We start from the raw sequence: 13965 nt of genomic DNA, 5'->3' as shown, positions 1-13965 counted from the left end.
ACTGTTTTCTTCAAGTGTCACCAACATTACGCTGTGTCAATGAACATATGCTTCTGGTAGTTAAAACAAGATTGTGTTTTGTGACATTGGTTAGCCTTGCTAGTGCTAACATTTGAATTGTCCTGAGTGGCTGCCCCCCTTCCAGTGAGCACAAAAGAGGGCAGGCTTCCTTCACCCCATATTCAATGCGATCGGCTCACAGCCATTCCCAGTTGAGAATGCTTAGGTCTCCTTCTATTGTTCTCCTGACAAATGGTGAATGTCCTCCATTTGCAGTGTCTGACCTTGACTAATTATGTAGAATTGCTGCAGCTGTCCCTTGCTTTACCAAGTGCTGTAGCCCAGAACATGCGAGCAAGTTCTTGCCACTGCCATAGAACTTCACTCTGAGAACTTCATCACCAGGGACAATGCCTGCTCTTTGTGCGGACTTTGAGCTCGGCAACGCCCTCTGCTACCATATGTTGACAAATAATTTATATTCATACTGGGCTTTGTTCCTAATTTTTTTCGACAGACTATTTTAAAACAGGTTCGAAAAGTTTCCTGAAGTTATCTATCAAAATAACCTTACTAAAATATATTTTTAAAAAGACTGATGGATACAAAAAACACACTTGACATTAGTAGTATTTGTTTTTTAGGCACATTTTATGGCTCACTGGGAATATTTGCAGAAATGATTTTTAAAATAGCTATTCTTAACAGTGAGCTGGATGATCGCAAATACAGGTAGCTGCCATAATTAATATAGTCTACAGGCTTTGCAAAGATAGAATCATGTTGCCATGTGCTTATTATTTCATTACACAAAAGTAAATGCAAAATACGTTTTTATAGTTTTAGGTGGAATGAGTATGTCAATTCTGAAAGCATATTATTTACAAAAGGGCCATTTCTGTTATAACATAAGTTGTCTGTTTTATTCTTATCTTCCGAGTTGCTCTCTGTGTGAAGCATGTTGTCGTCAGTTTTTAAACAAGGCATTTCTAGGAAAGAAAAGCTTTTAAAAATTTTCTTGTAAACCACAGAGGGAGAGTTGGTGTTTTAAAAATGAAGTATTAAAACAATTAAAAATTATAATTTCAAAAATTATAAAATACAAAAATTATACAATATATTTAACCTAAATATTTCTATACTTAGTGATACAGCTTTTCATAGAACAACACCATGTATTAAGGGATATGTGGACTGAGTGGTATAACCTCTTATTGCAGGGCTGTGAACTATCTTGTATTTTGATCCTAACTGGGAGACCATTTCCAGACCACCTTCTGTTTTGAAGGTCTAACTTAACACCCCTATAGAAAGCACATATGGCTATGTCTGTATTTGCATATTTATATGTAGGAGATGGAGCCCTAGGTATTTGCAGTAGAAGATGTGTATCCTCTGAAGCCCTGGCTAGCGCAAAGTGGGACTCCCCTGCAGGCACAGGGGAGAAACAATCCCAATTTTTCTGCCTTTCCCTGGAAGAACACAGAAGGAAAAATGTGGTTCCAAAAAAATGCAAATTTTGAAAATAATATTTAATTTTTAATGGAAAGAGTTTGAAAGAAATTAGGTCCTCAATGTCAAAAAAGACTGAAATGCAATAAGAAGCCCAGAATTCTGAAAGCAAGAGGGAACTAAAATCTTGAATTCTTATATTTTTACATATATTTGATGATCATCAGTTGCATATGCTATAAAGCCATGGGTTTAAATATTAAGTCCTTAACTGTATATTTGCACTTGATATTAAGGAAAAAATAATTGTCGCTGCCAAAATAAGAAGAAAGAATGTATGGGAAAGAAACATTCAACTTTGTTGAAAGAATAAAGTGTTTTTAATACTTTTGTAGCCAAATCACAAACTATGAATAATAATTGTGAATCTGATATGCTAAAAGCCCTTCCAGAACTTTTAAAGCAGCGTGATAGTGAAGGATTAAAATGCATTTCCTTCAAACTTGCTCACACCGTAGGTCTTTCTCCACACCCGTTAGACTGCGTGTTATTATGCATGCTTGATCCATAAGATGCCTTTATTTAGGTTTTGGTGCTGTTTTGTTTTTTGTAACACAAGAAAAGTGCCATTCTATATTAAGTCAGTGCAATAATCCAATAGCTTTTACATCTCTTATGCAGAGATTTTGTTTAACTTTGCTCAATATTGAGTCTTTACATTATGGAGACAACCTGTGCATGATTTTGCACCTGCCAGTGTTCCTGTGAAAAGAATATTCTGTGCTTTCTTTCTCCTTAAAGCAAAGTTTGGTTAAAAACTATGTCTGCCCAGATGCCATCCATGAAGTTGCATAATATAAGTTTCCGTTTTGCTGCACCGTGTGTATGCCTTCCCCTCCACAATATAAGGGGTGATGTTTATTTTGCAAACCTCTCCCACAACTCTCATGCCTTCCAAGAAAAGCACAGTCATGTCTTCTTTTAATGCAAAATGAAGATAATGATAACTCTGAGGGCAGATTGCAATAATGCCTGCTAATATTTTAGACCATCTGAATGCAATCCTAAGGGGAAAAAAATCGTGGAGGCTTTCTTTAGGATTAATCAGAATTTCAATGTAGGGTTAGTATGAAACAAAGTAGTCATACTTTTAGGTTGTGTGTAAAATTTTTATTTTCATTTTTAAATCATTATCTGACATTATTTACTTTAGTGTAATATGGGAGTCCCTAAACTATCATGGTAGGAGGTGATGAGTTTCTCTGTAAAGGATGAAGGAAATTGTGATTAAACATTTAGAAGTTTTTCCAGTTTACCTGCTATTTGCTACAAATAACATGAAACCAACCTCAAAGGGGAAAATAGAAAAAGGCCAGACCAGTGTGTCAGAGCTCCTTTTTGCTGTTTGTACATAACTTAAAGCCTTTCTAAAATGTGACATCATAATCATGTCCACTTGTACATTTAAAACATAGTCAAATGTTCCTAGAAATTTATAACCCAGAATGTTCAAGTTTAAGCTTGAAGCAAAACTTTACATATAAAACGACATGTTTTAAACATGGTGATTATCTTTTATGATCATTGTTTGCAATTTCTCCACAATGGACAGAGTGGAACTCTGTCTAACAGAATCCAGAAATAGACACGACTACAGCTGACTGGCTGGTAGTGTTGGGACGGCTCCCACCAGGATGCAGGGATGGAAGTAGAGGTTGATCACTTATCAAGAGATTTAAAAAGATTAAGTAAAGAGACTAGTCTTGTATAAGGCAAATTTAATAGACTTGAAGAAATGCTAAGTCCTTTCTCAGTTCACATGAATGAAAAGTAATATTGTTATATTCAGCTAAATGATGCCATGAACATATGTTTTTAAAATCTAGAATTTCCTCACACTGGAAGGCAATATTAGCAAAGGCTGCATTTTGGTTAGGCACTGCATGAAATTGCTGGTAGTTTACAGAACACCTCCACCAGGAGCTGGAATGGGAAGAAGGACTCTATGTTTGCAGAGAAAACTTTTCTTTACTTGTCTGTCCTACCAGAGCCTAAGAACTTTGAGGGCAGCTCAACTTGACTTCTCACCCAGTGTTTGCCATAGCACACTAACAATGAATATGAGTATCACGAGGTGTTCAGCAAACAAAAGCTGACCAAATGTGTGAACTTAACATAGACAAGTTGACTTCTGCTCCTACAGTAGTGTTCAAGTACTGCCTAATTATTATAATACAACAAAAATACCAGTCAAAGATGTTATCTGAGTAGCTTCCCATTTACAAATTAGAAGCTAACTTCTAGTAGTTAGTAAGAAACACTTCATTTGGATGGTTATCTAAAATGTTTGTTTTAATGAAGACATATTCAAAGTTCTATAATTAAGCCGCATATGTTTACCAGAAAAAAATATACCACTACAAAGAAAATGTGGTATATACACTATGGAATACTATGCAGCCATAAAAAGAAATCATGTCCTTTGCAGGGACCTGGATGGAGCTGGAAGCCATTATCCTCAGCAAACTAACACAGGAACAGGAAACCAAACACCTCATGTTCTCACGTATAAGTGGGAGCTGAACAATGAGAACACTTGGACACAGGAAGGGGAAAAAACACACTGGTGCCTGTAGGGGTGGGTGGGGAGAGGGAGAATATCAGGAAAAATAGCTACTGCACGCTGGGCTTAATACCTAGGTGATGGGCTGTAGGTGCAGCAAACCACCATGGCAGACACTTACCTATGTAAAAAAACCTGCACATCCTGCACATGTATCCTGGAACTTAAAATAAAATTGTTTAAAAAAATAAGAAAAAAAAATACACCACTATCAGTAGTATCATATATTATTCAAAACTGTGCATGAGGAATCAAATATAAATTCAACATAAGCCATGGGACAACAGTCTAGCTTGATTTGCACCTCTTGAACAATGGGCACAATAGGGCCTTTCTCCCAGGTTTGTTTTGAACTTTAAACACTTGACAACTGCTTAGTGTAACACATGGCACAGGGAAATGATTTTAGAAATGGTAAGAAAAAGTAAAACCTCCGAATGCTTCAAGACTAGATCTCTCTCTCAAACCCACTGTGAATTCTGAGACCAGGCTGAAGCTTAAAGGTGGACCTTCCCCTACCCCTGCAAGCTGCTGTCAACCTCACAGGGCTCCGACCTTTACCTGTGGGGACATGGAAGCCCACTTTGGAAAGGGGAGCTTGGCCAGTCATGGTTTATGCAGAGTCCCCTCCCCAATGGCTCCAGGAGGCATGTCCTGAGCCACCCCACCTTCCTTCTCCTCCCTCCCTACCTCCCTCTTATACACCTATTTCCCAAATTCCAGCCCCTCCACCTGGCTTGATTGCTGGAAAATGAAATCCCCCTTTAGCCAGGAAAAGAAGTGTTAAATAAACTCAGCCCATCACTCGGGACACAGCCATGGCACCACCTCCAGAGAACATGTCTGTATCCCTCAGGTAGGCTGACTTTGTCTCTCAGCTCCAGCATCTAGCTCCTGACACAGACTCGTGCTGCTGGCATTGCTTAAACCACATAAAACTTACGATCCCCTTCTCCCTGTACCCTCCCTCTTGCACATCCGCACACACAACACACACGTACACGATCGTGTCATGGGTGAAGCTGCTGACTTTGTGATGATTTGGACACAAGTTGTCGCAAGTAAGTGGTACAATTAAAGATGTTCCCCTCTGAATTGACTGAAAAATGCAGTTTTCTTTTTCCTTATAATTGAAATGGATCAAAGATAAGGTGCCAAACCCAACAGCTCAGGTGGGGTATATCTTGGGCATATTTGCTGAAACTAAGAATTTTCCTGTTTAGCATCTTTTTCAATCATGACATGGAACCTAGAATGAATGCATCAATCTATGTTTTTATTTACAAAAGTGCCTCGATTTATTTCTATAAAAATAGTCACTATTTTTTCCAAACTAAATGCGAGTCACTGTTATGTTTTCCCAGACAATATTACTGTGAAACAGATTTGGAGGACTGTAGCTGAATCATGCAACCTAAGGTAGAAACATCACATTTAAAATGCTGCAGGATTTTCTAACTGAATCCTTTCTCTGCCTCATTCCCAGGCTTCTAGAGCCCACAGCAGCTGCCCGGGCTGTCCCGCTACATCCAGGGACGTCCCATCCAGAGTGGAGGTGCAGCTTCTGAGTGGCCCAGGAGTTCCCATGCTGCTTGATCTTGCTGCAAAGAGCCCAGGGGCTTTTTTTTTTTTTTTTTTTTTTGTAAAGAACCCGTTATTAGGCATGAAGGACACCATGATAAAGAAGACACAGCCTCCCGGATTAAACTCACTTCCTGCAGCCAGTCCGAGAACCTAAGTGCTAGGCAGGTGAATCGGTCAGAAATAGAGCTTAGCTGCTGTATCATAATCATGCAGGCTCAACTTGCCGCACTCTGAAATTCCCTGAGTTAGAAGTCATTCCAGGTTAGAATTATTCTGCTTTTCTAGGATTTTCCAGGTAATGTTGGAACTGAAACACTTTTGCTGGGGAGGATGATTGCATGAACAGCCTCAAGGTCACCTAGAGGCCAGGCGAGGGGGAAGGCTTCCTACAAAGCCAGATGTGGCACCACAAAGAAAACATGGCTGGCTGGGCGCGGTGGCTCACACCTGTAATCCCAGCACTTTGGGAGGCGGAGGAGGGCGGATCACGAGGTCAGGAGATTGAGACCATCGTGGCTAACACGGTGAAACCCCGTCTCTACCAAAAAACACAAAAAATTAGCCGGGCGTGGTGGCGGGCGCCTGTAGTCCCAGCTACTCGGGAGGCTGAGGCTGGAGAATGGCGTGAACCCGGGAGGCGGAGCTTGCACTGAGCCGCGATCGCGCCACTGCACTCCAGCCTGGGCGACAGAGCAAGACTCTGTCTCAAAAAAATAAATAAATAAATAAATAAAATAAAAAATAAAGAAAACATGACTAAGGCCAGCATCTGGATCAAAAATGAATGGGCTACCACTCTGCCTGCCCTCCTGGAAGCTCTATGTGCTTTTTATTTGATGTGGCAAATGTCCCACAGAGCAGAACTCGTCAAGGTGTCAGGACGTCAACCTGGGGTAAGGACAGTGATGTGCTGGTAAATGATTAACCACCAGCCAGTTCTTAGAGCGGGGAGACAAAGGCCCCGATAGGTCTCATTTGCCAATATCCATGGTGTAAACATTCCCACCACGGTCAATTTCAATCTACAAACAGGACTCACTGAACATGGAGTGGGGCAGGCTAGGCGGCAGCATCACTGTACAGTATTGCATCATTCAGATGCAACAGGCCGAACAGTATCAGGACCCTAAGTGATAACGAAATGCACTCAAGTAATTCCACAGTGATATACGCTCAGTATGTATCAGTTTTTTTCTATAATAGAATATATTTAATTTTAAATGCACATAATTAAAATATCAATGATGACTGTGTTTAACAACCACCTCCCTGGTACAAGCTGGCTCTAGCATGCCATTGGAAACAGGCTTTTCTGACATTTCTCACCGCTTATAATGTTGTTTTAATTTTCAAAAACGCTCTATTGCAAATAACTGTGGAATGATGGACTTTATAGCATGCGTTTCCTGCTTTCCCTACCTTCCTACAAATGTTCTTCACCCTGCTACGCTGTGATATTTTTCCATTGCTTTTGTAGCAACCTACAGATTTATGCTTTTATTATCTCTGCAATGTAAAGTTCCCCTTTACTAGAATCTAAGTGTTGAGAGAGCAGAAAGTTTTACTCTTGTGTCCCTTGAAGTATCACTGGTGTCTGCAACCTGGCACATAGTGGCAGAGTGGGCTCTCAATCAACACTCATCAGATAAAAAAAAGTTTTGCCAATTATTAACATGTCACTTTTCTACACTAATGTCATTAAGATCGGGAGGAGTACAAATCCTATCTCAAACAGTGCACAAAACAAAGGGTGGTGTACTGAGCGGAGGGTTAAAGGATGTCGCCTTGCCACTCTAAAATAGGCTTTCCATCCTTGTGCTCTTCAGATGGGACTAAGGTGAAATCATTTTGTCCTAACCATGACACGGCTCCTTGTTTCCACATCTAAGCCCTAAATTAAACTAAATGTAAGTCCTATCGCTTCCTTTAAAGTAGGCTCACGTTTTTGCTGTGTGCCTACCCGGTTGGAACAAAGTGCTCTCTTGGTAGACTGATACAGAGACACAAGAGAAAGGAACTTAGAGGCCGGGCTCAGTGCTGGGTGAGTCCCACACACAGACTCAGAGATGCCGCCCCTAGCCTGAGTTGGCCCAGTTCTTCAGAGTCCCTGTCATGGAGGAGATCCAAGAGGGGAAGGCAGCCCGTTTCCTGGGGAAATGTCCGTCTGGATTTCCCCAGTTAGGCTCAGCTTGGAACCGGGAAGTTTGTGTTTGAAGAAAGAAGGAGGTGGCAATTTTCAGTAAACAACATCCTACCAGTTTATATTATTGAGTCTCATTCAAGGATAATTCAATACTTCCCATATTTTAGTTCCAGTCTAAAGGCATGGTATACGGTGTTCTCAGTCAGAATTTAGTTTCTGGTTCTTTTTGTATAGATGGCCTATTTTGGTGCCCCCAACCCCCAACAAATAAATATGAACATCTGGTGAAGAAATACTACAAAAGACTGAAGCTGTGTATTAAATACTTTGATTTGCATGAACGCAGCCATCATTCCCTATTCTTAGTGGTTTTTTTTGTTGTTGTTTTTTGTTTTTTGTTTTTAAATAGAATACACTTTTCAAAAATTTCATTCGGTCAGGAAAATTTCAGTGCATGTTGGGAATCATTGCATGACTATGGAAAGTGGTATCACATTGACTGATGAGCGACCTCTTCCTGGATGGTAGCCCAAATTAGCTAGCCGTTCCATCGGGCACACTGGGGCATGTTTACGAATTAAACCCGCACACAGAAGGTGTGATGACACCATATCCAGAAAATTAATCCCGGCTCCAAGAAAGCTTACGAGCAGGAAGACACACAAGGGTTAATGCAATTTCCATCCCAGCGAGTTTTGCTTGCCATTATTTTCTTTTTCTTTTCTCCCTTTTAACTGATTCGTAGCATAAAATCTTCCTGGACACCTAATTATCAAGCCAGCTCACAGTCACAGCTGTCTGCTTGGAGAACCCATTAGATGCAGCAGTTGAAGCCTCCATAATTCCCCAAACTTCCCGGTTGTGAATATTAAGAAAAGATTTTTACATGTCATATGCAATTCGAAGGTGGTGTGAATGGCCTCGGAGATGACGAGCCCTGAATGCTTGTCCATCACTCCATTCACTGGTTACAGGTGGTCTCATTTTCCACTTTCAGATATCGGCTGGCTATGACAGCAGGCACTTAATTTGCATGTTCGACAGACAACAAACGGCCCCGTGCATGTCAAAATAGGTGGTGATGCGTGACAGTTTCTACACAATACTGTCTCCTCTTTGTGTGACCTTTGACCTCTCTGCATGTCTTTTTTCCACAATCAGAAAAAAAAAAGATATGCACTTCTCTGCTTTGGAATAAATTTGATACCAAATTTATTATTTTCCTTTCTTCTTCCTCTTCCTCCTCCTTTTCTTTTCTTCCCCCTCCTTTTAAAGGGTGCCATGCATCCGAATTTTCATCTTAACTGTTACAAAACTCTGCCAGAAGAACCTCATAAAATTTAAAAATAGGGAGCCAGTGCAGACAGGAAGCTGTCTTGTGGAAATCCGTTGTAGTTAAAATTGCTTGGAACTTTTTTTGTAAATGTTACCTTTAAGAGAGAACTCTAATCGGATTAATTTTTATTTAAAAAGATCATAAAATTAGAATCTTTGAGACTTTTCTTTAACTTGTGTTAATTAGATTCTTGTCCTTGCAACACTTTTAATATTAATATTTTACCATGGTTTGAAATTACTTTCTCTAATTGCAGGTTTGGCCTCTTTGTATTAAATATAACACTGAGCTATTCTAATTTTCTGTAATAGGCATAATGAGTCTCAACCCCTTGCTGTACTTGCAACACAAACCTGCTAATGAGAACACAGCTCACAAGTGTGCTTAAGAGGTTAAGAGGGTGTGAGTCTGAAAATGCCCTGGCTTGCTGTTGACGTCAGAGAGTCCCAAGACCTCTGCATTTTGGGGCATCCGCAGCAAATTACGCAGCCTCAAGATTTCTGCTGGAGTGCCCACTGCTCATGCTTCAAGGAGGGGTCCTCAGGGCTCTGACCCAAAGCTCTCAGGGAGCCCACACACCCCTTGTCTCAGCAGAGAGGAGTATAATCCTTTCCCCAATCCTATTTTAGTGCTGGTTCTTGTTTTAATTAAGAATTAAACCATGACAGCAGATAATCATGCCTCTTGGGTCTTATAAGATTTGACTTGCAGCTGTGAAGCCAATCCCAGGGGGGTGATTACCCCCTGATTGCCACACCCCCTGAGGGTCGCCCTACAGAGAGCCCATGGAGGGTGCAGGCTAGGTGTCTGGCTGAGTCTCCGAGGAAGGGGCACCTGCTTTACAGGGGGTGAATTCACACACCGCACCCCATCCTAGATGCTCAGAATCAGAGGGTAGTATTTCCTGTAATCTTGGCTGAGACCCGTATCTCATAGATGAAGGAACTGAAGAGCGTAGGGGAGCACCCCAACTGAGCAGAGGCTGAGCCCAGCCAGCAGGCGGCCCTCCCTATCTCCATTCCAACTCCCCACATCCTCTCTGGAAACTCTCTCATCAGGCCAGGAAGGAGTGGACCAAATTGAAACAAAAGTTTAAAAAACATACCATTTCCAAGGAGATGATTGCTAGTCTTATTTGCACGTTTCTCCTGAAAAGTAAGTGAATATTGTTGCCTATTGGTTTTTATGCAGCAGGTTATTTTAATTTAATTCAAGAATAGGCCATGGTCACTAAACCCCTGATGCCCAGGCCACCTGGACCCTACTGCGGCCCCACACCTGGTGCTCACCTGCATAATTGCACTGATCACTTAAAAGCCCAGCATTGAATTTGCAAAGCTGCAGGATGCACTGTGCTGTGTTCATGTGTGTGTGAAAGTCATGTGTTTATGTGATACTTGTGGGTATGGGCCGGGAGCAGCAGTAGGAGAAGCAGTGCCTTTGCCTGTGTGTTTCAAAGTCAATCATTTGCGCCTTCCCCATTTAGGATGTGAGACAATCTTGAGAAAGAACTCAGGGCAGCTGCCCCAGTTTTTGTGAATATGAAAAAGTGGACAGAGCCCTGGACTTGGTGCCAGACACTGATTTCTTTCTACATGTGTGATATTAAGCAACTGTTTTAAACCCTCTGTACCCTTGGTTTTCTCATTTACAAAAAAGGAATAACAACATTATTTACCTCATAGAGAATTCAGTGAGTAAATAGTTAGAAAGTGTAGTAGGCTAAATAGTGTCCCACAAAATTTGTGTCCACTGAGAACCTCAGAATGTGACCTTATTTACAAAGAGAATCTTTGCAGATACAATTAGTTAAAGATTTTAAGGCTAAAATACCTTGGATTTATATGGTCCTTAACTCCAATGGCCAGTGTGCTTGGAAGGACAGCAAGAGAGACAAAGAGAGGAAGGTCATCTGACAATGGAGAGGGAGATTAAAGTGATGCATCCACAAGCCAGGGGATGCTAGGATTGCTGGCTGCTGTCAGGAATCTGGAGAGAGACATGAAGAGATTCTCCTTCAAGCCCTCAGAAGGTACCAACCCCGTCTGTTACCAGCAGTGGGCTCTCTATCCTCAGTAAATAGAAATAGACCAAGAGTCTGATATGGGCTTGAGTAAGGCAGTGCATTGGGGCTTTCATCTTGAGCAGAAAGGGACACAAGAACATCATCTTATTATTATCTTAAATCTCTAACGAGGGATGTAATTTTTGCTATTAAATTGAAGCAGAGGTTAGATTAGGACAAGCTGAGATTTCACTGCGTATGTGCAATTGGGGAGGGTCTTTTGGAAAGTCCTTTTAGTTGACAGTCAGGGTGCCTGAGGTGAAAGTACTCCATTTGTCTCAGATGTGACTGGTCTATTTTGGGAAGGGGGGTGTTTGTGGTTGCAAGGCTGAAAGACTCAGTGCACACAGTGTAGCCAGGTGTGTGCAAGGGAAAATGAAGAGCAGTTCCCTGTCCTGCTTTTCCGTCTGCCTCATGTCATTACTTTGATCTTGGACTTCTGGCCCCTTGAACTGTGAGACAGTACATTCTTAAAATATTTTTTCCAATTTTTAATACACATAACATACAATTTACCACCTTAACTATTTTTAAGTGTAGGTTCAATGGTACAGTATCAAATACCTTCAAAATGTTGTACGGCCATCATCATCATCCATCTCCATAAATTTTTATCTTCTAAAGCTGAAACACTGTGCCCATTAAACAATTATTTTCCATTTTTTGCTTTCCTGAATCCTTGGCAATGATCCCTCTACTTCGTGTCTGTATGATTTTGTGTATTCTAAGTACCGCCTTTCTTGCTGTATTCAACCTTTTATTAAGATATAATATCCTCCTTTGTCTCATGTAAACTTTCTTGATTTAAATTTAATTTTGTCTGTTGTTAGTATAACCATACCTGCTCTCTTCTGGTTACTATTTACCTAAAATCTCTTTTTCCATTTGTTCACTATTAATCAATTTATGTCTTTGGATACAAAATGAGTCTTGCAGAGGGCATAGAGTTGAATCATGTTTTTCTGTTGTTATTGTTTTTAATACACTCTGCCAATGTATATCTTTTGATTTGAGAGTTTAATCCACTTACTTTTATAGTAGTTACTGATAAGGGGTGGCTTTTTCCATCATTTTACTACTTGTTTTCCATATGCCTTATAGCATTTTTGTCCCTCATTTCCTGCACTATTACATTTTTTCATGTTTAGTTGATTTTTCTTAGTGAAATGTTTACATTTCTTTCTCATTTCTCTTTTTATACATTCTGTAGCTATTTTCTTTGTGGTTCCAATAAAGATTACATTTAACATCCCCAAATTATAACACTCTAATTTGAATTTTTATGATAATAACTTCAATAACATGCAAAACTCTGCTTCTTTAACAGTTTCCTCTTCTTTTCTGGTTGTTGATATCAGGAAGTTACATATTGTACATCATAATTTGTATATTATGTGTCCCAAAACATAAATTAATAACTCTTTTAAATCTTATACAAAACAAAAAATGCAGTTATAATTCATTGTTACAATGATACTAGCTTTTAGAATTGTGCATGTATTTACATTTATTTAGATTTTTATTTCTCTATAGAGTTTTATCGTCTAGTGTTCCTTCAGTTCACCCTTCAAGACTCCCTTGATCATTTATTTTAGCCAAGGACTAGTGGTAATGCATTTTCTCAACATTTTAAAATCTAGAAATGTTTTAATTTTCTTTCTCACACTGAAGGACTGTCTTCTCGCATATTAGATTCTTTGGCCTTCAAAGTTTCTGATAGGAGAGTAGCTAATAATCTTATGGAGGATTTTTTGTGTGTGATAAGTCACTTCTTTCTTGCTGCTTTCAAGATTTTCTTTGTCTTTGTCTGTTTGTCTTTCTCTTTGCCTTTGTCCCTTTGCCTTTCTCTCTTTGTCTTTTGAAATTTTGATTATAATATGTCTGGGTGTAGGTCTCTTTAAGTTCATCTTACTTGGAATTGTTTGAGCATTTAGATGCTTATGTTCATGTCTTTCACCAAATTTGAAGACTTTTCAGCCATTATTTCTTCAAATATTCTGTCTTCTTTCTCTTTATCTTTTCTGAAATTCCCACAATAGGTATGTTGATCTGCTTGATGGTACCTGACAGGTCCCTTAAACTTGGTTCCTTTTTCTTCAATATTTTCTCTTTCTGTTCTTCAGACTTGATAATTCTTATTCTTCTGTCTTCAAGTTCACTGATTCTTTTTTCTGCATTCTCAGATCTAAATCTTTGAGTTTTTTATTTCTGGCATTGTACTTTTCACACCAATATTTCTTTTAAATTTCTCTTTAAATTTTCTATTTCTACATTGATATTGCCATTTTCTTAGTACATCATTTTCTTTTCTTTCTTTACATCTTCCTTTAGTTCTTTGAGCATCTTTTTAAAGACAGTTGTTTGATGTCTTTGCCTAGCAGATCTGCCAACAGGTCTTTTTTTAGGGAGGCACAGTTTCTGTTGATTTATTTATTTTCTTTGGTTGGGCCATGCTTTCTTGTTTCTTTGTATGCTCTATGATTTTTGTTTGTTCATTGATTTGTTTAGGAAACTGGACATTTGAACCAAATAATGTGGTAACTCTGAAAATCAGATTCCATTCCCCACCTCCCTCCCCACTCCAGGGTTTTCTATTTTGTCACTTTAAAAATTTATTTATTATTATAGGATATCTCTGTGGGAAGGACGAGACTCACGGTTATATGTGAAGTTTTCATAGATCTTCTCTAAACTTGTCCCTTTTTCTGGGTATACACAGTCACTTTATACTTTTCTTTATATATGCAGTTGCTTTTGAATGT

Source organism: Pongo pygmaeus, chromosome 4 (assembly GCF_028885625.2).
Source record: "Pongo pygmaeus isolate AG05252 chromosome 4, NHGRI_mPonPyg2-v2.0_pri, whole genome shotgun sequence".
NCBI lineage: Eukaryota > Metazoa > Chordata > Mammalia > Primates > Hominidae > Pongo > Pongo pygmaeus.
The sequence above is the reverse complement of the archived record's forward strand: the minus strand, read 5'-3'. Positions refer to the sequence as shown.